General features: G+C 41.4%; 1 long non-coding RNA gene across 1 annotated transcript; it reads right to left on the bottom strand.

Moving 5' to 3' along the window:
• Positions 1–6912: 6912 nt before the first annotated feature.
• LOC125484602 lies at positions 6913–9107 on the bottom strand. Its single transcript, XR_007263437.1, has 3 exons — positions 8948–9107; positions 8595–8673; positions 6913–7429 (listed from the first exon to the last, which is right to left on the bottom strand). It is a non-coding gene; the product is annotated as an uncharacterized LOC125484602 (long non-coding RNA).
• Positions 9108–25549: the final 16442 nt, after the last annotated feature.

The following is a 25549-nucleotide window of genomic DNA, read 5'->3' as shown; positions in this document are numbered from 1 at the left end:
CCCCATACCTCCTCCCTCACCCCCATCCCAGGCCCCAAGAAGACTTTCCACATCAAGCAGATGTTTACCTGCACATCTGCCAATGTGGTATACTGCATCCGCTGTACCCGGTGTGGCTTCCTCTACATCGGGGAAACCAAGCGGAGGCTCGGGGACCGCTTTGCAGAACACCTACGCTCGGTTCGCAATAAACAACTGCACTTCCCAGTCGCGAACCATTTCAACTCCCCACCTCAGACGACATATCCATCCTGGGCCTCCTGCAGTGCCACAACAATGCCACCCGAAGGTTGCAGGAACAGCAACTCATATTCCGCTTGGGAACCCTGCAGCCCAATGGTATCAATGTGGATTTCACAAGCTTCAAAATCTCCCCTCCCCCTACCGCATCCCAAAACCAGTCCAGCTCGTCCCCGCCTCCCTAACCTGTTCTTCCTCCCACCTATCCCCTCCTCCCACCTCAAGCCGCACCCACAACTCCTACCGACTAACCTCATCCCACCCCCTTGACCTGTCCGTCCTCCCTGGACTGACCTATCCCCTCCCTAACTCCCCACCTACACTCACCTTTACTGGCTCCATCCCCGCCTCTTTGACCTGTCTGTCTCCTCTCCACCTATCCTCTCCTCTATCCATCTTCTATCCGCCTCCCACTCTCTCCCTATTTATTACAGAACCCCATTCCCCTCCCCGGGAAGACCCCGGGAAGACTTCCCTAACACCTTGGTGAAAAAACTGGATGCTGCCTTCACAGCTTTAGAGAGACAGACACATCCCATGTCAAAAGCCTATTTGTTCTCTGGTAGCAGTGAACCATCTTTAATTGTCACGATTGTTTATTTTTGTTATTTAATTAACTAATATATCAATTAAACCACCACCTCCGAACTTAATAAACTATCTGAAAATTCTTTACGAGTAGTTGACTCTCAGTATTTAGGTAACTATGATCATGAACCAGCAAAACCTAACAAGATGGAAAGCCTTTGGGGTAATCAGGAAATGAACCACTGCTTACCCAGAGAAAACTGCAGAATGGGAAAGCAAAATGCTGCAGATGCTAGAAATCTGAAGTGCTGGAAACACTCAGCAAGTTAGGCAGGAACTGTGGAGACAGAAGCAGGGCAAACAGGCCAACGATAATGCAAATTGAATTTATTTCATCAAAATTCATCAGATCTTCACTGTAACACAATGTTAGTTCACCAGCAAGGCACTGCTTGCATTCACTGTTTACACTTTTGCTGACAAGTCTGATAAAGAACTAGGTTAGTTGAATTCTACTTGAAAACAACGAGAATTACAAAACTACAAAAATATTATTGAGTAAAGATTTTTGGGTGTTTATATTAATAAGTCTGATATGGCTCCAAGTGATTTTAAGTTCTGAAACTAACCAGGGTGGATACAGGGGAACCAGCAGATGTGTTCAACAAGATATTTCACAAAAGGTTAAGTCATAACATAACAGCCCGCAGTGTTGAAGGTTGTATACTGTCATGGAAAGAGAATTGGCTTCTGGGCAAGAGTTGGTGAGAAATAACAGATTCTTATCAGATTGGTGGGCTTTCACAGTGATTGGTGCTGGGACCACAATTGTTTACAATTTATATTAATGACTCGGAGGAAGGAAGTGAATGTACTGTAGCCAAATTTCCAGATGACACAAAAATAGATGACACAACAGGTTGTGAGAGGGTACAAACAGTTTACAGAGAGATGCTGATAGGTTTAGCAAGTGGACAAGAATTTGGCAATTTTACTACAATGTGTAAAAATGCAAAGTTGTTCGTTTTGGATAGAAGAACAAAAGAATGGTGAAAAACTGCAGGAAGTTGCAACACAAAGGGACTTTGGGGTACTTTGTATATGAAACACAGAAAGCTAGCACACAGGTGCAGCAGGGAATAAGGAACGCTAATGGAATGTTGGCCCTTATTTCACTGGGTTTGGAGTATAGAGTAGGGAAGTATTACTGCAACGGTTCAAGATGAATATGAGACCACATCTGGAGTACTGCAAGTAGTTTTAGTCCCCTTATTTAGGGAAGGTTCACTAGGATGTCCCCAATATGGAGGAATTGTTTTATGAGCAAAGACTAAACAGGTTGGGACCCTACTCATTGGAGTTTAAAAGAATGAGATCTCGTTGAAACATATAAGATTCTTAAGTGGCTTGACTGGGTCAATGCAGAAAGGATGTTTCCCCTCATGGGAAGGTCTAGGATGAGAATGCATAGTCTCAGAATAAAGAGGTGTCAATTTAAGGCTGAGATGAAGAGGAATTTATTCTATCGGAGGATTGACAGTCTTTGCAACTTCTTGTCACAGAGAGTATGTGGCAAGGAGAGGAGGGTGGGCAGAGTCCTTGTGCATATTTAGGGCTAAGGTAGATAGAGTCTTGATCAGTCTTAATCGTATTACAGAGAAAGGGCAGGAAAGTGGACGTGAGGAGTGTCAGATCAGCCACGATCCAACTGAATGACTGGGCAGGCTCGACCATCCAAACGGCCTACTCCTGTTCCTATTTCCTATGGTCTTATGTTAATAAAGTCATAGAGGTTCACAGCTCATAAGAAGGCCCTTCGGCCCAACAAGTCTGTGCCAGTCAAAAACAACCATCTAACTATTCTAATCCTATTTTCCAGCACTTGGCCCATAGTCTTGTATTCCTCAGTATCACAAGTGTAATGTGTAACTTCGCTTCATAGTATGTAAACTCCAACATTAAACTAGACACTTCCCATTCACTCTTTGCTGTCTGTTATATTAAGTTTAACCCATGGTAGCTGTGTAATACATTATTGAACACAGCTCAGTAAAGCCCTTGTCATACTTATACTGGATGAAAATGAGAAGTGCAGTTCTTCTATATCTGGACTCTGCCTGGTGTCTGTGTGACTGACTTATTTAATGACCATTTGAAACCCCTTTTAGTTCTGAAGTTGTAGGTTTGGAATGATTAAACACACACTCCACTCCAAATTTTTGCTTCCATGGATCCCAGGTACACTACAGGGATCATTAAAGTATTTATTAATTGACAGAATGTGGACATCACTGGCATTTATTGCCTATCCCTAGTTGTCCTTCAAAAGTAGGTGGTTAGCTTCCTTCTTGAACTGCTGCTGCCCATGTGGTGTAGGTACATCTGCAATGCTGTTTGGGAGGGAGTTCCAAGATTTTGACTCAGAAACAGTAAAATAATGACAATTAATTTCTGTGTCAAGATAGTTTATGACCATCAGGAAATATTTGCAAGTGGTGATGTTCCTATGTGCTTGCTGCCGTAGTTCTTCTAGGTGATAAGATCATGGGGGGGAGGGAGGAGGGAATGGTATTAAGAAGCTGATGTTAAAAGAGGCGCTGGAGTGCACCTTGCAGATGATGCACAATGCACAGTGTGCTCCAGTGATGAGGGACTGATTGTCCAAGGTGTACCTTTTCAAAAATATAAATACTCAACAATATTTAAATATATTTAACATATAATTCTTTTGATTAGTCAGGCTGCTTTGTCCTGGACAATGTTGAGCTTACTGAATGTTTTTGGAATTACATACATCCAGATTGCTGGACAAAATAATGTATGGCATTACATACGTGTCAGCCTTTGTTCCATTGCAGCATGCAATGATGTCAACTAACTCAGCACCTTGCAACTGTATAGCTCTTGTACTTACTGCATCAAAAAGCATAAAAATTGAACTATACACATATCAGTGAACAGGATCCAATGGCAACATTGAACATAAAGACAGATAACTCAAAACAGATTTCTTATAACAATATTTTCTTTATTAAATGTGTTTGGAAGAAATATGGGCCTCCTGAAAACTGCTAACATCGATGTTGTTAATTAAAATAATGAAATAGCAGATATGTTAAATAATTACTTCCTAGAAGTAAAAGTCAGTCAAACTTGTCAGTATTTTCGGTCGAGCATGGGTTCAGCATGTCAGGAATCCCAGTGAATCAAATATTGGACCAGGCACAGGATCTCACTAGAATTAAATTTAGCAAAACAATAGAAATGAAGGAAATAATGGCATAAAAGAGTGAAATATAAACCCTAAGAGCAAATAGTTTGTATTTCAGGGTTTTAAAGAAAGTATTCAAGATCATTGCAGTACCCAAACCATAATCTTCCAAAGTTACATAGATCTTGAACTAGTTCTTTGAGTTGACAAATTGAGCATGGCATTCCATTATATAAGGAAGGTAAAAGGGAAACTACTGAATTATAGACCAGCCAGCCTCAGGAAATTACTAGCTTATATAATTAAGAATGGATACCCTCCGTGAATGGAACATTTAAATGATTTCCGTACACTTGTGCCAAAAGAACCAACAATCCTTAAACAAAAGTTACAACTCTTGACCAATGGGGAAGGTGTTCCTAACCTTCCACGATAATTTGTTGCTCAGACCATTCCCTTAAGCCACTCAGCCTTGCATCCCTCCTAAATACTAACAATAGTTCAGATCTAAACTGGGGCCTGGACTTTCTGGGGCTTTACCCCATTCTGACCACAACTTAAGGTTTTTTTCTCTTAAGCCACATGGCAGTTACTGCACTTAAGGAGATGTCATTTAAGGCCTTTCATCGCTAAGCTTATGTACAGTACAATTTGGTCATCTTAAGTCTTATTAATTACACCAATATACCAAAGAGGTGAAGTTGAACAATACACATGACATACTTAAGGGAAGTTTAACTGACTGAACTGTTTTTTGTGAAAGTGCAACCAAGAATAAGAGGAGATAGTAAGAACTGTTGATGCTGGAGTCTGCGATAACAAGGTGTGGAGCTGGAGGAACACAGCAGGCCAGGCAGCATCAGAGGAGCAGGAAAGCTGACGTTTCGGGTCGGGACCCTTCTTCAGAAATAACAATAAGATATAATCTTAAAATTAGCCCTACGTCATTTTGAAAGAAAGTCAGGAAGCATTTTCTCCACGTAAATGGTGGTGGAGGTTTGAAATTCTCTCCCTTTTTCCCAGGGCAGAAATGACTGTTACGAGGCGGCATAATTTTAAGGTGTTTGGAGGAAGGTATAGGAGAGATGTCAGAAGTAGGCTGTTTACACAGAGAGTGGTGGGTGCGTGGAATGCGCTGCCAGCTGTGGTAGTGGAGTCAGATACATTAGGGACATTTAAGCAACTCTTGGATAGGCACATGCATGATAGTAAAATGTAGGGTATGCAGGGTAGTTTGATCTTAGAGTAGGATAATAGGTCGGCACAAGGGCCTGTACTCTTCCAAGTTCTTCCTAAGAAAATGTAGGTGCTGTGACAATTGGATCTTTTCAAACTCAGATAGATTTTTGCTAAGCGAGCATCAAGATGTTTTGAACAAAGAACAGTAAATTGAGGTTCAAATTAACCATGGCCCAGGTGAATGATAGATCATGTTTGAGAGGCTGAATTTCTTACCCCACTTCCTACATTCCTATGGTTCCTATGCTCATGTGATTGAGAGGTGGCCTTCAATGACTTTTTTCCTGGTTGAAGTTGAATGCTGTCCCAAAAGATACAGCAATTGTACCATCCATCCCTCAGTGGAATTTACTAATCAGAGTAAACTGTACAAACTTATGTAGAAGTATTTTAACTGAAAGAGGCAGGCTAATTGGCTTCAAATACATAAAACAATTCTACATTGTTCAGAGACACAGGTAGGCCACCTGTATGTAGGTACAACATAACAGAAGCAAAGCAGACTTGTGTGTGAGTTCACTCCACTTATCATAGGGATAGCGTGGTATTTATCTTGATTGTTGCTGCTGTCACATTGTTATGTGTTTGTCCACATTCAGTCTGTTGCAAAATGTAAGGGCTGTCGCCAATTCTCCTGTCTGTTCTGTGTCTAGGGCCTATCTATTGATCAGCAGTACAGGATACACTACTGGTGAGTCTAAACAGAAGGGGCACTTGCCTTAGGAAATAAGATGATTTATTGCATGATAGCAATAAATACAACTACATTACTAGGACCCTTTGGAGCTGCACAGAAGACATTTGCTCCCTCGCAAAACTGGTAGAGAACTCAGTATCCACCCAAAGATTGCGTGACCTGTCTATCTCCTCTCCACCTACCTTCTCCTTTATCCATCTTCTTTCCGCCTCCCCCTCTCTCCCTATTTATTTCAGAATCCCCTTCCCCTCCCCCATTTCTGAAGAAGGGTCTAGGCCCGAAACGTCAGCCTTCCTACTCCTATGATGCTGCTTGGCCTGCTGTGTTCATCCAGCTGTACACCTTCTTACCTGCAAAGTGCTTGTGTTGGGTTTGCCAACCCTAAGACAGTTTCAAAAGTTAGAGTGCTACAAATTCAGTTTTCAATGTTGTGGTGTCAATTAATGGTGAACTCAATCAATTTTTCGTTAGTCTACCTCCCCTTCTGGGTTTGCAAGAGAGAACAACAACAGTTTCCTATTCAAAATCAATGGTCAGTGACTCCCAATGGAAAGTGCAGAAGTGCAGTGGAGATTGATTTCAGATTAGGGTACTATAAGGCCCATATGTGATGCCCCCTGTGGTTGAATAGCACATCGAAAATCATGACATAAACAAACCTACACATGAAGGTTAGTCATTGGGGCAGTTCAAAACAAGAGTCAGGGTGAGAAGAGGGTATATTTTCAGTGAATATGAATCTCGCCCACTGCATTTGTGCTGGAATGGGAATAGATGTTGGTATCTGCAGACAAATCTGCATTGAGTGATAGAAGTGGTGACCAAATTTATATAGCATCTTTCAGAACTGTATGATGTTCAAAAGCACTTTACAACAAGGTAGGAAAAAGTAATTAGGTACCATAATTGGAAAATCGTAGAGATGTACCCAACAGAAGCAAAACAGAATGTGAAACCCAATTATGGAACCCACAGCAAACTTCACAAATCTAATATCATATGGTGAGGAATCACGTGAAAGACTGGAATATCTACAAACTTGTTGATCTTTGGAAAAAGGTGAAATTATCGGAGAGACCTGCCCAAGAGGATTGCAATGTAACAGTTTTCTTTTCAGCTCTGATATTGTTTTGAAGATGAGGAGCCCTGCAGTCCTGGAGTTTAAAAAAAAAAATCTGATTTAATCCACTGACAATTTGAAGCTAAATCTTAACGGATTATATTTGTACTTTTGACAGTGTCCTCGATTTATACATCTGTGCAGTAATTCAGTAAAAAATACTGGAAAACACTCATAACTTATTTCCATTTTCTACTTTGAAGGGTTTCTGGGATGCGGGAAGAAAGGGTTTTATGTGCAGTGCTTGGATGAGTTTCCCAAATGTTGCTGGCTTTCTGTCAAACACCCACTGAAAGAACATCCAGTGTGGAGGTCTGGCTCTGGATAGCGGTCACTGCTGAAGAGATGTCAAACAGGATTTAGGCAGAGACCAAGGATGGTCACTTGGCTTTGGCTGTGGATGAATGGAACAAATTAAAATTATGATTCAAGGCAAGAAATGTTAAAAGACTTATAAAAGGTCGTACAAATAATACAGAAAGAAACAAATTGGGAAGGGTTAAAAAATGCAAATATAGTGCAGCTGTATCGGAAAGAAGAAATAAAAGATAAAAGTTGAATTATGAAAAGAATTATTTGGTAGTACAGAACTTAAACATTACCAGAACTGACAGCTTTTCACCTTGCACACGTTGGGAACAGGACACAGGAAACAGAACTTAGAAAGACACAGCACATAGCAAGAAATGTGACAATGTCTCATTGCTGTCTCTGTGGTTATCTAGAGTACAGCGAAGCTAAGCGGAGCAGGACAGTTTGAAATGTAGTCTCTGAGCTGATTTAGTAGAGGGATTTCAATTAGCTGCAAAGTCTGGAGGAACACCATCCAAGATTCTCTTTTTTAATGGCTGTCCAGTGACACTCGCTCAAATTGCGTGCATGAGCTTAAATACCTGGCAAAGATATGACTGGACTAAAATGTGATGGCCCCTGTAGTTGAACAGCATGTCATGCTCGCAGCCAAGGATTTTCACGAGTAAAAAAAATCACATAACACAAGGTACTAAAAGGGTAGTTGATGCTATGGAATTGTACTGCAGCAACAAGGCTAACCCTTTAATAGATGAAAAGAGAAAATCAGCTCAAAATAAGAAGTCTTTTTTCCTCTCCACCCCCACCAAATGCTTGCAACAAATAGCAAAAGGAATAACGAAAGAAGAAAAAATAATACAGGGGAGAAAAAAAAAGAGAAAATAAGGTAAGAAAACAAACTAACACACAGCCCCTCAGGGAATGCTAGTATACATTAATTCCTCCTGGGTTTTTCCCCTTGGATCTCCCTTCCTTCCTTCCTCAGTCTGTCTCTAATAGCTCCCTTGTTCCTAAAGGACAAAACTGCCCCTTTGTGACTACTCTTAGAGCAACATTAAAAACAGGAACAGGGAAATTGTAAACAGGCTGCTTCTGGCCTACAGGCCGAGGCGCGCACAACCTCTGCAGTGTGGTTTCTGCAGAGTAAAGAAACAGATCTTTGTTAGTCGGGGATTAGAGTGTGGGATTTCAGAGGCACTGCAAAAGGCGCGAGGGCTGAGTGAAGTAGAAGCTTTGTAAAAAGATACCTGCATTTTCTATCTGCCAGCGGAAATCAGGCTTCCTATTTATACAATACATGTAACGTGATATCGCTTCTGTAAGAGACTGTCAGGGAAAGAGGCAAAGTAACAATTTCTCTCGCTGTTTCTCTGTTCAAACTCATGCATACATTACATACACAGCAACCTCCTTCCATTTGAAAAAGCCTTTTAAAATGTCACAATATTGCATTAACTCTTTGAAAACCGCAGTTCCAGTTCTCCCCCTCAGTAATCAAAATAATGTGAATCTTATTTACACTGTTTATGCAAATTATACCTATAAAACTGGAAAAGAAAGCGCAAATGTATTCAAATCTTTTGCTGAGTTTTTTGCTTACAATTGCATAGCTGCCGTTTCAATTTTTTTCTACTTTTTTTACATCCAATGTTAATTCAAACACTGCGAGGCAACACAGAGCAATGCAGAGTCCCCTTGCTTTGACCCAATGTGTTAGAACATCCTATCATGCCAATGGAATTAATTCTACTTTCTGTTCATGCAACAATGTAGCACAAACGACTTAGTGATATGCAGAACAACTATAGCTACTAAGAAACAAGCAAAATCAGACAAACTCACTTTACATGAGAACCACAATAAAGACAATTTTCTTCTCATTAGCTGGGCTGCACTGAGAACCAGGTTGTAATAAATTAAACGATAATTGTCTCAAAATTGAACTCCAGTGCACCACTGGTGATTACCTCGTTGTGATCCTGTGCCAGTCAGCTGCACATGCCACCTTTGGGCCATCACAAAGAACCACAGGTTAGCTCTATATTTCTATCCAGAATCACAGAAATCACTTGTGGAAGGAGGCCATTCTGCCCATTGTACCTGTATCAGATCTGCAAGCTTTGAAATTGTCCCCTGCACACCAAGATCCAGATCATTAATCTACATATCAGGGAAAGCAAATACTGACCCCTGGGGAACTCCATTACAAACCATCCTCCTTCCCGAAAATAAACCATTGACATTTACCCTTTTGTTTCCCATCACTCAGCCAATTTTGTATTCACGTTGCTACTGTCCCTTGTGTGCCATCACCTATATATCTCATACGTCTGACCTGAGGCAATGTATAAATGCCTTCTGGAAGTCCATGAATACCACACACAGACACACACACACACATATATATACCAATAGCATTACCCTTGACTCTTTCGGTTATCTCTTCAAAAAACTCCAGCACATTAGTTAAACTCAATTTCCATTGCAAATAATACCCCTAAGGCTAATGACTCCCTTGCCCACGCAGCACATAAGGGTAGTGCACCTACAATAGGAGCAAGACCCAACACCCAAGAATAAACACAAAGCACTGCAAATGCTGGAAATCTGAAAGAAAAGCAGAGAATGCTGGAGAAACTCAACAGATGTGGCAGCATCTGTGGAGAGAAAAACAAAGTTAACATTTAGACTCCAGTGACTTTTCATCAGAATTGAAAATGGCTGAGAAAGGGTGGGATACTGCAACAAGCCTGAGACCATGTTAGCTGGGGACCATGGTGGGGTGTTAAAATGGCAGGCAACTGGAAGCCAGGGGTCATTTTTATGGCTGAAGCAAAGGTGTTTGGCAAAGCAGTCACTGAGTCTGCATCTCATATCTCCAATGTAGAGGAGACCACATTGAGCAGTGAATACCATAGACTAGATTGAGTGAAGTGCAGGTAAATCGCTGTTTCTCTTGGAAGGTGTGTCTGGGGCCTTGGATAGTGAGGAGGAAGGAGGTTGATGGGCAGGTGTTGCATCTTCTATGATTGCAGGGGAAGTTGCTCTGGGGGTGTTGGGGAGGTGTTAGAAATGGAGGAGGAGTAGATCAGGCTGTCCAGGAGGGAACAGTCCCTGTGGAATGCTGACAAGTGAATTTGGGTGTACTACCCTCATTTGGTTGGGTGACAGAGAGAGTCATTAGCAGTAGATGACACAAGGACGTTGTGGAGAAAATCTTTGGTTCCATTGCCTGGTTATTCAGGAGATATACGCCAGCACTCAGGAGGGCACAGCTCCATGTTTGTCTCCTGTGTCCTCCATCACCTAGCTACCACAAAGGGCATTGGGACTTTACAGGTCACATTGTGATGGGTGGGAGAGGGTAAGTTATAGGAGGAGGATGAAAAGAAGGAGCCATCTAGGACCCTTTGCTCATCATGAGCTGCCACATGTGTCGGATCTGGGTTTTCAATTCCTTGAAGCTGCCACCTCCACAGCATGGACTCATAGGAGGCTGTCCCGTGCACCCTCCACAGCATTGCTTCTCTGCTTCTCCCTGTGTTTATGGTGTATCTTGTCGTCCAAGAAAGATGGCAGCATGTCAAAGTTTGTGAGATGATTTGTTTGGGCCTGTCAGAACTGAAAAACTGGAGATATGTGGGGACTGAGCAAGGCAGATGTGAGGCTGGAAGGCTCATATGGGTGGGGGAGAGGAATATATGAATGTTTGACATGAATCCTGAGCGAGAGCTCCTGGATCCAGTGTTTGCAGTGTGCTACATTGAGCAGCATGAGAGGTTAGTGGTTTGGTGAGAATTAGAGATGATGTGAAGATGCATTTATGCAAGGTCATTTACAATCTTTCCAGTATTGCTGCCAGATTGATATCCTATTTTAGGAGGGATATATTCGCAATGGATGCAGTTCAAGAACGGTTCACTTGGTTGATTCCTGTGTTGAATTGCTTGTCTTACATAAATTCTTCCTCATTAACAATGGCGTTGAGTTGTCTATCCTGAACAACCAGCATTGCTTGTTGGTTAAAATCTCCATTTAAGATGGGGCCAAGGAAGAATTTATTTCTTCAGAGAGTCATTACTCTTTAAAATTCTCTTATACAAAGAAAAGTGGAGGTTATTGAACATATTCAAACCTGAGTTCTACAATTTTTTGATTGACAGGGCATTAAAGGGTTATGAAGAGTAGGGTTGGGAGGGGTGGTGGTAGGGGTAGACAGAAAATTGGAGTCAAGGCAACAGTCATAATGTTCTGGTTTGGCAAAGTCAGGTCAAGAGGCCAAATAGCCTATGCTTTGTGTTCATTGACAGAACTAGATATTGGCATCCCTCAAAACCTATTCCCAATCTCTCTGGAGGACTGATGGGTGGACTTGCTGCATACCTCCTCCCATTCTCAATCTCACCCTACGCCCCTCACCAATGGATACATTGCCGGTCTCTTTGACTACAACTTGTAGTCTTCGGTTTAGTCATGGGATGTGACTAGGTCAGCATTTATTAGCCAGAGAGTAGTTAAGAGTCAACTATTGCTGGGGATCTGGAACTACCTGCTGGCCAGGCAGGGTAAGAATGGCAGATTTGCTTTGCTAAAGGGCAGTAGTGAACCAGATGGTTTTTATGATAATTGACAGTGGTTACATGATCACCATTAGACTAGCTTTTTATTCCAGATTTTTATTGATTGCAAATTACATCATCTACCATGGTGGGATTTTAACCTACATCCTCAGGACATCAGCCTGGATTACTAACACAGTGCCATACCAATGTACCACTACCTCCAAAATGGCATCACTGAATGTTAGAGCCCTCAACTTTGACTGCCTCACCATTCTCCTTCTCCTTCCGATTTTCAATTTTTTTTTGCAGTCCTGCTTCTCCACTGCAGCTTCCCTTTAAGAGGGACAGACTGTCTTTAAGAGCCAGAGGCTAGCTGGAGAACATGTTTGCCTCACATGCAGCTTGCCAACCAAGCCCCACCACCCCTTACCCACCCTGTGTACGCAACTGATTGTACAGGATAGACAGCGCAATATTATTGTTAATGAAGAAGAGCTTATGTACTGCCTATGTCTGCCACAGCTGGTGTGGACAAATCACAAATTGAGATACCCTGCCTTGAAAAAGGCACAACACAACTGTATGCCCTTAATCTCTCCAGCCTTCGACTGAATCACAGATTTTCCATTCTGTTTTACCTGACCTTTGCTTGTACGGAATGTGTTTATTCTCTAATTTGAACTATCTGAAATGTTAGTTCAGTTCTCTCTCCACAAATGGTCTCGGACCCGCTGTGTTTCTCCTGCATCCACCCTATTTTGCCTTTGACTTATAGAGGTAGTAGGTCTCATTTACGGTAGGAAGAACAAAATTACAGTATGCTGCTTAACTGTTCAAATTAACTCCAAATCAATGTTAAGCCTATCCAAGCATAATCCTGGACTAAGTACAGCAATGTACCAGACCACTTCCCATGACTTCCATTGTATAGAATTTCTGCTCCAAACATAATATTTAAATTTAAAAATCCTGATCCAAGCACCAAATACTTCCCAATTATCTGGTTTTCAAAGCTCAAGGCTTTAAATACAGCCACTTCATGGCCAGGTTTTATGTTATGGCGCCATGCAGTTTAGAAGCCTTTTTAAATTATATTTTTCCAGTTCTGTTTTCTACTCTCCTGGCCTCTTGACTCTTGACTGGGTTAAGTTCCACAGATTCCAGCAGGTTTCTAGTCCTTATAGAAGTGGCAATTCTTCGTATGTGTGCTTAATCAGTGAGGTTAGACACACTTGGTGGGGTGTTAGCAATATCTCGGTTAGTAGCATTCTTTACTGTTGTTTTGAAAGGTTGTGGGTTCAACTCACATGCCAGAGGTTTGAGCACTTAATCTCGGCTGTCGGTTCTGGAGCTAGAGGTACAGTTTAGTTGATGTGATATTAAACCATAGCCCCATCTTCCCTTTCAACTGGATGTTTGCCACTATGTCAAAGAGCAGGAGAATAAAAATGCAAAACGCTGTGGGACGCTTAAAATCTGAAATAAAAACAAGAAATGCTGGAAAATCGCTAGCAGGTCAGACAGCAAGTGCCTTTTATAGTTGATCTTTCCACCGATTCTCCCCTGCTTAAAATCCCCCTAATTAATATTCCCAATCTTCTTTTCAAATCTCCCGTGGCCTTACCCTTCCCTAATTCTGTAGTGTCTTGCTGCCCTCCAACTCTCCAAAAACTCTGTATTCCTCCAATTCTGACCTCTTGAGTATCCCTGATTTCAGAGACTCCACCATTAGGATCTAGTCCTTCAACTGTTTGTAACTACACTCAGAAATTTCCTCACTAAACTGGTCCATCTCACTTTCTTCCTTCAAACTTACCTCCTTGACCAAACGTTTGGTCACCTAATATCTCCTTGAGTGGCATGGGGTAAAATTTTGATTAACAAGGACCCTGTGAAGTATCTAGGGACATTCTGCTGCATTTAAGATGCTAGAGAAATACAAATTATTGTTATTGCAGTGGTAACAGTTGTGTGTCACAATGCCATTGTGGCTGTCATTCAAAGTTGAGGCCTGCATTCACTTTATATCACACACTGCCTTGGGCTAGATTTACAAGCATCTTTGTCTCATTTTTGTGAAACAATAAAGACGGCCACAGTGTTAAGGTGTTGATGTTGCTAGACAAGCTAATTCTTTGGAGACACACGTTCAAATCTTACCATGGCAGCAAATTCAATTCTTACAACCTGGAATTGAAAGCTAATCCCAGTAATGGTGACCATGAAGCTATCTTTAAATGTTGTAAAAACCTATGCTGTTCACTGATTCCCTTCGGGGAAGGAAGTCTGCCGTCTTTAACTGATTTGGCCAAGATGTCTCTCCAGATTCATAACAATGTGGTTGACTCCTGTCTCCCTCTGAAAAGCCCAGTGATTCACTCAGTTCATGGGCAATTAGGAATAGGCAACAGATGCTGGCCTTGCTAGCGACACTCGTGCCTCACACATGAATAAATAAAGAATGGGGTTATTGAAAGGGGAACCTAGTGAGGCTGTTAACAAGTAATGCTTAACATGCTGTGAAGTCTCTATCACAGAACTGCACACCATTTTGGGTAGTGCCTTTTGTTTTATATTGTCTCTTCATGGTCTTTGCACCAAAATGCGTCACCTCACACTTTTCTGCATTGAACTTCATCTGCCACCTATCTGCCCACTCCATTTTTTTGTACTTTTACACTGCTCTCACAGTTTAAATGCTTCCAAAACTTGTATCACCCGCAAACTTGGAAATTGTCCCCCTGCACACCAAGATCTTGATCATTAATTTATAACAGGTAAAACAAGAGTCCGAAAACTAGCCTGTAAGGCACTCCAGTTCTCAAGTTCTCAAGCCCAAAAATACCCATTGACCATTACTTTGTTTCCTGTCACTCAGCCAATTCTGTTTCCACATTGCTAATGTTCCATCTGTTTTCTGAGCTTTAACTTAACTCACAAGTGTGTGCGTAACACAATATCAATGACTCCTGGAAATCCACATATACCACACCAGTAGCATTACTTTCATCAACTCTCTTTGTTACCTCTTCAAAAATTCCAGTTAATCATGATTCTCCCTTAAGAAATCCATGCTGGTTCTTCCTATAATTAACCCAAATTTTTCTATGTGGTTATTAATTCTATCCCACATAATTGTTTCAAGAAATTTCCCCACCACAGAAGATAAACTGATCGGTCTGTAATTTCTGAGACATGTTTTACAACTTCTTTTGAACAAGGATGTTACTGCAAATTTCCAGATGCATGACACCACTCCTGAATCTAGGGAAGATTGAAAGATTATTGATATTGCCTCTGACATTTTGACTTTCATTTTCTTCAATATTCTTGGATGCATCTCATTCAGTCCTGGTGCCTTACCAATTTTAAGTACCAAAAGCTTATCCAAAACCACATCCTTTTCAATTTTAAACCCTTCTAGTGACTGATTTTCCTCCTCTGTCACCATAGCTTTGGCAGCATCTCCTTCCTTAGCAAAGGCAGATGCAAAATTTTCAATTAACATCTCAGCTATGTCCCTGTCTCCATTCTTAATCAGTCCTATCCCCACCTTTACCACCCTTTTAATATTTATGTGCATAAGGAAGACTCTGGGGTTCACCTTTATGTTATCTGCTTGTCTGTTTTTCATAATGTCTCTTTGCTACTATCATTTACTTTTTCACTCCCTCTGAACCTTTTGCATTCAGCTTCATTTTCAAATGTATTTTCTACCTGATGCCTGTTGCAAGCACTCTTTTTCTTCTTTATGCGAATCTCAGTGGCTTTTTCATCCAGGAAGTTGTGGGTTTGTTGCCATACCTTTCTCTTTGAGAGAATATAGCTCAACTGTTCCCAAACCATCCCTTCTTTGAAGGTACCCATTGTTCCGCTATAGTTTTTCTTGCCAACCCTCGGTTCCAGTCTGTCTAGCCCAGCTTTCATTTCCATTGAACTCAGTTCTCCTCCAGTTAATTATTCTTATTTATCAAGGAGAAAACAGGTCATTTATTTGATCTGGATAGGGAACTAAATGGTTAGTGCAGTGGTAGGTTGTATTATGCTTAATAACATTTAGCAACATGTTTACTAAACAGCTGTGCAACCTTAAGACAAATAATTCTCAGGAGTTGGTCAAGATGCATCTAAGAATCCTTGAGGAAATAAGAGAGGAAATTGCAGGAATTCTGGCATGAATCTTCCGGAATCACTGAATACCAGAGAGGTGTCTTGGGATTGGGAAAAGGCAGATGGTAATCCTATTTTTAAAATAGGTAGTAAAAAGTAACTTTGGAAACTATGCAATGGGTTTGACATTCTTTGTGGATAAAGCTGTGGAATTCCTTCCTTAGCAAAGAAAGGATTGTGAAGCATCTGGGTAGTTGTAGAATTGTAAAAGACAGCCGTCCATGTTTTTCTGCAAGAATATAGCGAAAGGGTTTGATAGAAGTAAGGTTGATATCGTATACAGTTCCTCTAGATAAACTGGGACTAAAAATTAAGACAATGGAGATTAGTGGAAATATTATACAATGTTTATCTAGTTGGCAGACTGACTGAACATAGAGGATGGTGGTGCAGGGATTGTCATCAACTTGTGAAGCTAATGGTAGGTTTCACAGTTGTTTATTTTGGGACAGCTTTTGTTTACTTCTTCTTCTTCAGTTCACTGCCCAAAGGCAGATCAGACCCACAGCATCACAACCTCTACCGACAGATAGCACAATGAGGCAGGACAATCCCAACCAGAAAAGCGGCCAACCTCTGTGCAGTTGGCACCAAACTAATCCATACTGGGTGAATAACCATCCTGTCCCTCAAAGGAGTCTGAGTTGTTGTAGAAACATTCACTTTTACATGTGAGTTGGAACGAGTTTGGAGTTATGAAATATGAAGGTAGCAGCTCCAATTTGCTTTTTATCATATAGCTGCCCAAGAATCTCCAGTTCTCTTACCAACTCCCATTGACGTGTGGCGAAAGAATTTGCAGGTTGATGCCCAATCTGCTTGAGTCCATTATGAATGCACCTTTCTTGACCATCAAGTCCTGGGATTTCAACCCAGAGATTCTGGTCGAGCAAGGACTCTACCCAGGACAGCCCAATATCTCTTTGTTTCCGTATTATATCTTCAGAAATTGTTTGGATGTAGGGGCCACAAGCACAATTTGCAGATGGTACAAAACTAATGATAGTGTTAGACTCCAAAGAAGAGTGGAATAGATTATTGGAGAAATTGAATCCACCAGGGAGTTGGGCAGTCAAGGGGACAAATGGAATTCAGTGTAAAGGAATGCAAAGTGCTTCATATGGGCACAAAGTCTCTAAGATGAGGTAGTTATTAGAATGATAAGGAAACTATCTTGATTGCAATAAATTGAAAATATTGCAACAATGCTTAGTGGCAATGAAGGAAGAAAATCATATATTGGAATAGAGCAAAAAATTTAATATTGAAACATAATGAGATAATCTTGCCAATTTATGTTCATGAGAATATTATACACAGTTAACTTAGGACCTATGGATTTCAGAGCAGTGCAGAAGAGTGCAAACAGAGTGATTGAGATGAAGGGATTGGAGTATGAGGAGAGATTATATAAATTAGAAATGCTCTCATCAGAAAAGAGAAGGTTGAGAACTGAAATGATTATTGTTTTAAGGATTTTAAAGGAACTAAGCTTATATTCCCTTGAGTACACAAGATTAAGAGGTGATCTAAATGACATGTTTAAGATGATTAAAAGATTTGATAGTGTGGATTGTGACAAACTATTTCCCCTGGTGAGGGAGTTCAGAGCAAGACAGTATGACCTTAAAATTAGAGCTAGGCATCTAGTGGAGATGCCAGGAATCACTTTCTCATTTGAAGCTTAGTGGAAAGCTGCAACTCTCTCTGAGAATGATAAATTTTTGTTAGTCAAGGGTGTTACGTGACATGGAACCAAGACAGGTAAATGGCCTTGGGATACAGATCAGGCATAATACAACAGAAAAATAAAGCAGGCTCATGAAGTGAATGGCCTGCTCCTGTTCCTAACGAGACAATGGAGACCCTTGATGTACGGCACACTAAAATGTCAATCTAAACCTTACAGTATGTGCCAGCTGCCAAATGCACATTCATTCAACCAAATGGCCATGTTAGAAACTGGTAGAGACTAGGGCTGGATGCTGTCAGTCAATGAGCCCTGGTATTATTAGACACGGGCATCCTGCACACAATTTAAGAACTTTGTCAATCAATCACCTACTTGGGAGGCCCACAGTCAAGGAGTGCAAGGAGTCAGGGCTCTGATCAGTTCCGCTTCGGAGGTTTCACAGTCATAAGAAGTGGGGTATCAAGGCTCAGTGGGGAAAGCAGAGGCATTTGCAGGAGTGGGACAAGGACTGACAGGGCGCACTCAAGGTAGACAGGAGGCATATGGAACCACATCAGAGGGACTCATTGGCTGCAGTAAGGGGATTAATGGCTGTGATCCTCCACAGAGGAGCAGGTTGAGCATCAGTAAATTGTAATGCCGGGGTTCAGCAGTAGGAGAACAGCTGTAGATGAAGTTCAATGTGATAGGCCCTCACAAAGGATTCAAAGGCCTATTGGGGTGGTATGAGATCAAAGGATCCTGGAGTGGGACCTGGGGCAGCAGCAATCAGAAGCCGTCCTTTCCTGGTAACTGTGAAAGTCAGTACATCACTGAACCTCCATGTGACTATCTCCTTCCAGGGAGCGACGGTGAACTGTGTGTGATTTCTCAGTCTTAACACCCACAAATGCATCAGGACCGTGAACAATGTCATCTGTGCTTGGTGACACCGAGTCATTTATTACTCCCATGGTGCGGTCAGCGCTGCAGCTTGGGCAGTACAATTCAAAAACATAGCTGGCATCCCTCAAGTTCAGGGTGCCATCAACTATACACATGTGGCACTGAGAGGGCGATATCATCACACTGCAGAACTCATCAACAGGAAGGAGTTCCGTTCCATTAACGTTCGGATGATCCGTGAACACCATTACCACTTCCTGGAGGGGTGTGCCCACTGTCCTGGCAGCTGCCATCCTGCAGCACTCTCATCTACCTCGTACACTGGAGGGTCCGGTACCCTACAAGGCTGGGAGATATTGGGACACCATTGATCAACCCTCTGACAGATACAATGCTGCACTTGCTGTGACCAGGGTTTTAGTGGAGCAGATGAACAGCTGCTGAAGATTTGGTTCCATTGTCTGGGGGCCTTCCAGTATAATCTGGTGTGCTGTGTTCTCACAGTCACTGCATGCAGTGGGGCAATGTACCAGATGCTTAAGAACTGGGGGAATAGGAGCAGTCATCTGAGGAGGAGGAGGACGAGAACACTGGAGCAGAGGAATCTGTCAGTCTCCGTTACAGAACTCAGCTGCATTGGATATTACAAGCCAGACAGAACCTCAGTGACACCCACTTTCATTATATGACAGCTGGGTGCAGCAAGCTATTGGGGATTGTAAAATAGTCATTGGTCATGATGCCAAAATCAGGTTTGCATTCTGAGGGAAAACTTCAGTCTCTATTGGTTGTGTTTGCATTTACGCTGTCTGTACATAAAAGCTCCTGTTTGCAATTGTCCAATTGCTTTCCTGTGTGTGGTGTTCCCCTACTGGACAGTAACAATCTGTGGGTGTACAGTGAGTAGTGGGACAGGGTAGCACTGACTTAGATGGTGTTCAGATGAGACGTAGCTACAGTCAGATAAGGTGTCTGGCCTGGTGGTTACACAGTGATTAGAATGAGAGAATAAGGTTGTAGGTGGGAAGAAGGGTCAGCCATGCCTGCTCTGGGCCATGGACAGCATGGCTTCAAGACTGCTCTGCCATGATGTTACTCATTAGGGGCAATGCTGGAATGCCAATATTTGTGTGCCACCACTCAAAGATGATGCAGGTGAAAGGGATTCTGGTCTTTTGGTAGATATCTGGCGAGTGACAAGATGTTCTGGGAACCATATGGGGTAAGAGGGGGCTGGAACTGAACATGACTGACACCATTGGGTTGAGTATCACTGCAGATGCTGAAAATCTGAAGTAAAAACAGAAATTGCTGGAGAAATACCTGGAACCTTTCAGAACTACCTGTGTCCTGTCCACAAAATTGACCCTGAGCTTCCAGTCACCTGCCTTCAACACACCACTATGTTCCCATATCAATGTTTCTGTCTCAGGCTTGCTGCAGTGTTCCAGTGAGACTCTGTACAAGCTGGAAGAACAGCATCTCATTTACCACTTGGGGACCCTGCAATCTTCAGGACTCAATATCAAGTTCAATTCTTTTAGGGCTTGAGCACCTTCTTCCGTATCCTTTACCCAACTCCACATCTCAGGCCCTGTCATCATATAGGCTGCTTCAGCACAGTCAACCCATTTTCACCTACTTATGGTCCCCATGATCAACTTTTCTTTCCCCCTGACTTACCCATCCCTCTGTTTGCTTGGCTGTCTTCTCTCCCTTTGGGCTCTGTCTCCACTTATTTCTTTCTCCCAACCACACCTTCTGTATTCAGCATGTATACCACCTTTTCCGAGCTACTATCAGTTCTGTAGAAGGGTCACTGAACGTTATATCTGCTTTCTCTCCAGTTGCTACTGGACCTGCTGAGTTTCTCCAGCAATTTCTGTTTTGTTTCAGTTAATGCAGTGAGATTGGTTAAGTCACAGTTGAACTACCTCCAGAAAACTCAACGCAACTTGGACTTAACCTAAAATTGGTAAGACTTAGTTCACTATTTTAGTGAGTGGTTGGTAATTCTATTGAACAGACTCCTTAAATAGGTGCTGGAATCTGTTAGTATTAATCCATTCAAATGGAAACTAGATAGCTTTCGTTCAGAAAATATTATTTTGGGATACTATATATGAGTAATTTAAGATATGACATATGGTAAATTCAGCATGCCTGGCAAGAACAGTGACTTTGAACCTACAGTTCCCAAAGCTTTCCACCGCTGAATATTTTGTAGTCTCTTTTCTAGGTGTGGTTAAATAATTGATACAGATTAACTGTCACATTTAGTCAATGATTCAATATCATTGTATCATGAATTATCAGGTAGAAAGTGAACTAAACAGACCTTGGTCTTTCTCTTTCTGATAATTACTATGCTCCTTAAAGACCACCATCAAAACTTCAATTGGATTCTGGAAAATTCTTGGCAGTTTATACCCTTCAGCAAACACTGATTTTTTTTCTCTCTCTCTCCCTTATGTGTACAACAATGGCTACATTTCAAAAATACTTCAAAGGCTGAGAAGTGCTTTGAGGCATCTGGTGGTCATGAAGAGTGCTATATAAATTCCTTCCTTCCTCCCTTCCTTCCTTCCTTCCTCCCTTCCTTCACCCTCCCCATTGCCTTACCGTTCCTGTTGTATTTCTCAGTCCCTTTCTTGTGCTATGGACCCTGGCTGACTTCCTTCTCTCAAACGCAGAGCATAGTTCCACGATAGATATCTGAAAAGGGGCAGAGGAGATTTACTAGAACAGTATCATGGATTAAAAACTTCAGTTATGTGGAAAGACTAAAAAATTTGGATTTTCCTCCATGGAGCAGGGAAGTATAGGGGAGATTTAATAGAGATGATCAAAATTAAGAGTTTGGATTGTGTAAATAAGGAAAAAATGTCTGCGATGACAGAAGGATCTCTAACCACATATTTAAGATAACTAAGAAAGGAACCAGAGGAGAGATGAGAATAATTTACTTCATGCAGCACACTGTTAAAATGTTCAATGTATTGCCTGAAAACTTAGTGAAAGCAGATCAATGGAAATTTTCAAAATAAAATTTCATAAACAGTTAAAAAGGAAGAAAATTCAGGGCCACAGGGACAGAGTGAGGGAATGGGGCTAATTAGATAGAATTATGGTTACATGTTCTCAAATACAGGGATACAGGAGTACAGCGAAAAGTGTACAAAAGTGTGCCATTTCTGGAGCCATCTTAGGTACAATATCATAGGTATAAATTAGAAAATTGAAAAAATAAAGTTAAAAGATTAGCATTACAGTCCTTACAAAGATAGGTGCAAAGATGCCTAGGTACAAAATCTTCGGTATAAATTAGAAAAATAAAGAAATAAAGGTAAAAGTTCGGCATTGTAGTCTTTCTAAAATACGGAGTCCGTGGTGGTCTCCCTCGAGCCTGGGAGCCTGCGTTGGGCTTCCTCGAGGCCAAGAATCTGCACTAAGCTTCATCGAGGCCCAGAGTCTGCGCTAAGCTTCATCGAGGCCGGGAGTCCACACTGGGCTCCCTTGATAGGAAAGGGATTACATGTAGGCTTGTTGGGCCAAGGGCAACCTTTTGTGTTGTGTATATGATTCTCTACAGTTACACTGGAGCATTCAGAATTCCAAAGGCAAGATAGACTTTGCAGAATCTCATTCTTGACTAAACATGCTTCCTCACTCAATTAATCTTAAGTTAATGAAGGGTGAAGTAACCCAAGTGACTTGTCATCAACAACTGGATGCAACCATTCAGGAACAAAATTTGGAACAAAAAAAACTTCACAGGCTGAGACAGGAACTGTTATCTGCTTATGTGCTATAGTGGAAGCTTGTTAAATCTTCACTGTCGGGCTTGTGAGAGGTGTTAAGTGGGGTCCTGCAAAGGTCAGAGGATTGGACCGCCGCTGTTTCTTATTTACATGCATTTATTTGAATAGTGAAAACAAATGCTGGTTTGCGAAAAACATTGACATTTACAAACATTTCAGTTGTTTGTGCAACTGGATAATGAAACATTGTCTGAAATTTAACATTGAGACATGTGTAAGGAGGACACAGGTTGAAAGGCTCATTCCATCCTTTATAGTGTACTTTCTGAGTTAACTAATGGAGCAGCTCATTGGCAAATGACCTTAAAATATATTTTCAGGTGAACATTATCATGATAGATGCATTTCCTTGCAGTCTTTAATGGTGTTTGCTTCCCCATGATTTCTCCTAATGAGAAAAAAAATCAAAAATGTCATGAGAATGTTGTGACCTCCAAGATCTGCTAGGAGACATACATCTTGACTTGGATAGAAATAACTGGAAAGATATCCTTAATATCCCTACCTTAAATCATGGTGGAGGTCCCATCAAAACAAGGGCTAAAGTGTTTCAAGAAGGAATCCCACCACCATCTTGTCAGGGTCACTTAGTATGGGCAATAAATGTGATGATGACAGTATTGCCCCTATTTTGCAGGTAAATTTTCTGTGAGAAAAGGTTTTAGAGGGCCTTGTACCTATATACTCTTTGACAGGGCATGCCACAGGAGAGAAGTTACTCAGAATTTTTTTTTAATCAATGCTTTGAATTCTGTCTCAGAAATATGACACTAGCATGTTTTATTGACACATTGCAAAACTGCTGTATCACAAGGGTGAGGAATTTTACTTGTGGGAGAGACAGGCATTGACACCAATGCTATTCAATTTACCCATGAGGGAAAATGCTACCAAAGTCACCATGGAGATGTTCTGTTAATGACACACAACATCCAGTGAATCATATTCTCAGTGCAAAGCCCTGTGACAAGATAGACTTTGCAGAAGCTCATTTCTGACTAAGTGTGCATCCTCCCCCAATTAATCTTCAGTTAATTAATTGGCAATTAATGAAAGATGAAATAACATACGTGAATTGTCATACAAACATTCAGGAACAAATTTGAAACAAAGTAGACCTCGCAGCCTGAGATAAGAACTGTATCTGCTTATGTTCTACTTTGGAAGTGGTGCTTGTTAAGCCTTCACTGTCAGACTTGTGATAGGTATTGAGTCGGGTCCTGAAAAGATCAGAGGATAAGACCCCTCCTATTTCTTATTTGCTTGCCTTTATTTGAATAGTGGAAACAAATGCAGTTTTGCGAAAAACTGACATTTACAAGCATTTTGGTTGTCTGTGCAATGGGTAAAGAAACATTGGATGAAATTTAACAATGTGACATGAAAGGAGCGCACAGGTCGAAAAATGTACATTATGTGTATACAATAAATGGAATTGGATTAGCACAGGAAGAATTAGAAAAAGACCTGGGAATAGCAATAAACCTAACACTTTCAATATGTACAATGAAGCAACGCCGTCATTGAGCCAATAGATTACTTGACATTGAAGCAGAACAGGAAAGTACAAGCCCTCAGATGAGTTGTTGATACTTCACAATGGACTGATCATATTTTAATTATTTTGTTCATTTCTATGACCATGGCCATAACGAATACATTGAAGAACACAAGACCTATCCCAAGTGCAGAAAGGGTCAGTTAGGATAAAGATAAACAAAGTAAACCCAAAAAGCTTCAACATGGTACCGGGGACAGATACCTAACCCAGTTTAAGCAAAGGCTATTAAACATTTGGGACAATTGCAGATAGGAATTAGAATTAAGTGCCTCCCTCGCCAGTCCGTTCTGAGGTGGGGCATGCTGTGTGTGGAATTCAACCACAGGATATTACCTCAAACAGCAGCAATGGGTGACCTGGCCACGAATTACCCTTTGACCACCATCACCAACAGAAATCTTACCTGACCATTATTTCATTGCTGCCTGTGGAGCCTGTTTGTACATTAGCTGCCTTGTCGTTACACTTCGAAACAACTTCATTGGTTGTCAAGGGGATTTGAGCATTCTGAGGTTTTGAAAAATGTGACATAAATTATACAAGGTTCTTCCATGAGTAACAGCTTTTCTCTTGTCCAGTCTTTTGTCCCCAAATTGCTGAGTCTTTCAAAAAGAATTACATAGGAATTCCAATGTGGAAACACACCTTTTGGTCCAGCTCCACTTGAGCAGTGATTCTAAATTCCGGGTTTTAGTCACTCAGGAGTTTAAATTTAGTTCTGATTTCTACTCCCTCTTAATTATCAGTCTCCAGTTCCTTTCTTTAGGTCCATACTACTCAAAGAAAGCAAGTGTATTACTCATGGGTCTGTATCAGGACCATTTGAAGATGCGTGAAAACAGCTTAATTGACAGATACAAAACCTCCAGGATTGTCCTGGATTAATCTGTTAGACACTGGGGATCTCCAGGAAACAATAAAATGACAGGGGTGTAAAAGAAAAAAAAGCTTTCCTTCCCATTTCTTTCAAGGACATTTTTTCTTTTTAATTCTTTCGCAGGATGTGGGCAACATGAGCTAGGTCAACATTTATACCCCATTTGCAACTGCCCATGAGAATTAAAGTGATGGTGGGCTCCTTTCTTGAACCACTACAGTTCATGGGGTTACACCACAGTGTTGTTATGAAGGGAGTTTCAGCCTTTTTGAAGCGACAATGAAGGAAGAGTGAGATAGTTCCAAGTCAGTATGGTGTATGGGATCTTTTAACTGATTTCCAGGCATCTGCTGTCCTAGTGCTTCTAGACAGCAGGAATCACAAGTTTGGAAGATGCTAGAGAAGATAACGAGTTTGAAGCAGAGGTTCTGTAATTTGCTATCAATATGCATAATTCTCGTTGCTGCCCCAGCTGGGATGGAGGCTAAACTCATCTGAGAATCATTATAGATAACAAGGCATAGAGCTGGATGAACACAGCAGGCCAAGCAGCATCGGAGGAGCAGGAAGGCTGACGTTTCGGGTCTAGACCCTTCGTCTAGGCCTGAAACATCAGCCTTCCTGCTCCTCTGA

The sequence above is a fragment of the Rhincodon typus genome, chromosome 12 (assembly GCF_021869965.1).
Source record: "Rhincodon typus isolate 14 chromosome 12, sRhiTyp1.1, whole genome shotgun sequence".
Taxonomy (NCBI): Eukaryota; Metazoa; Chordata; class Chondrichthyes; order Orectolobiformes; family Rhincodontidae; genus Rhincodon; species Rhincodon typus.
The sequence above is the reverse complement of the archived record's forward strand: the minus strand, read 5'-3'. Positions and strand labels throughout refer to the sequence as shown.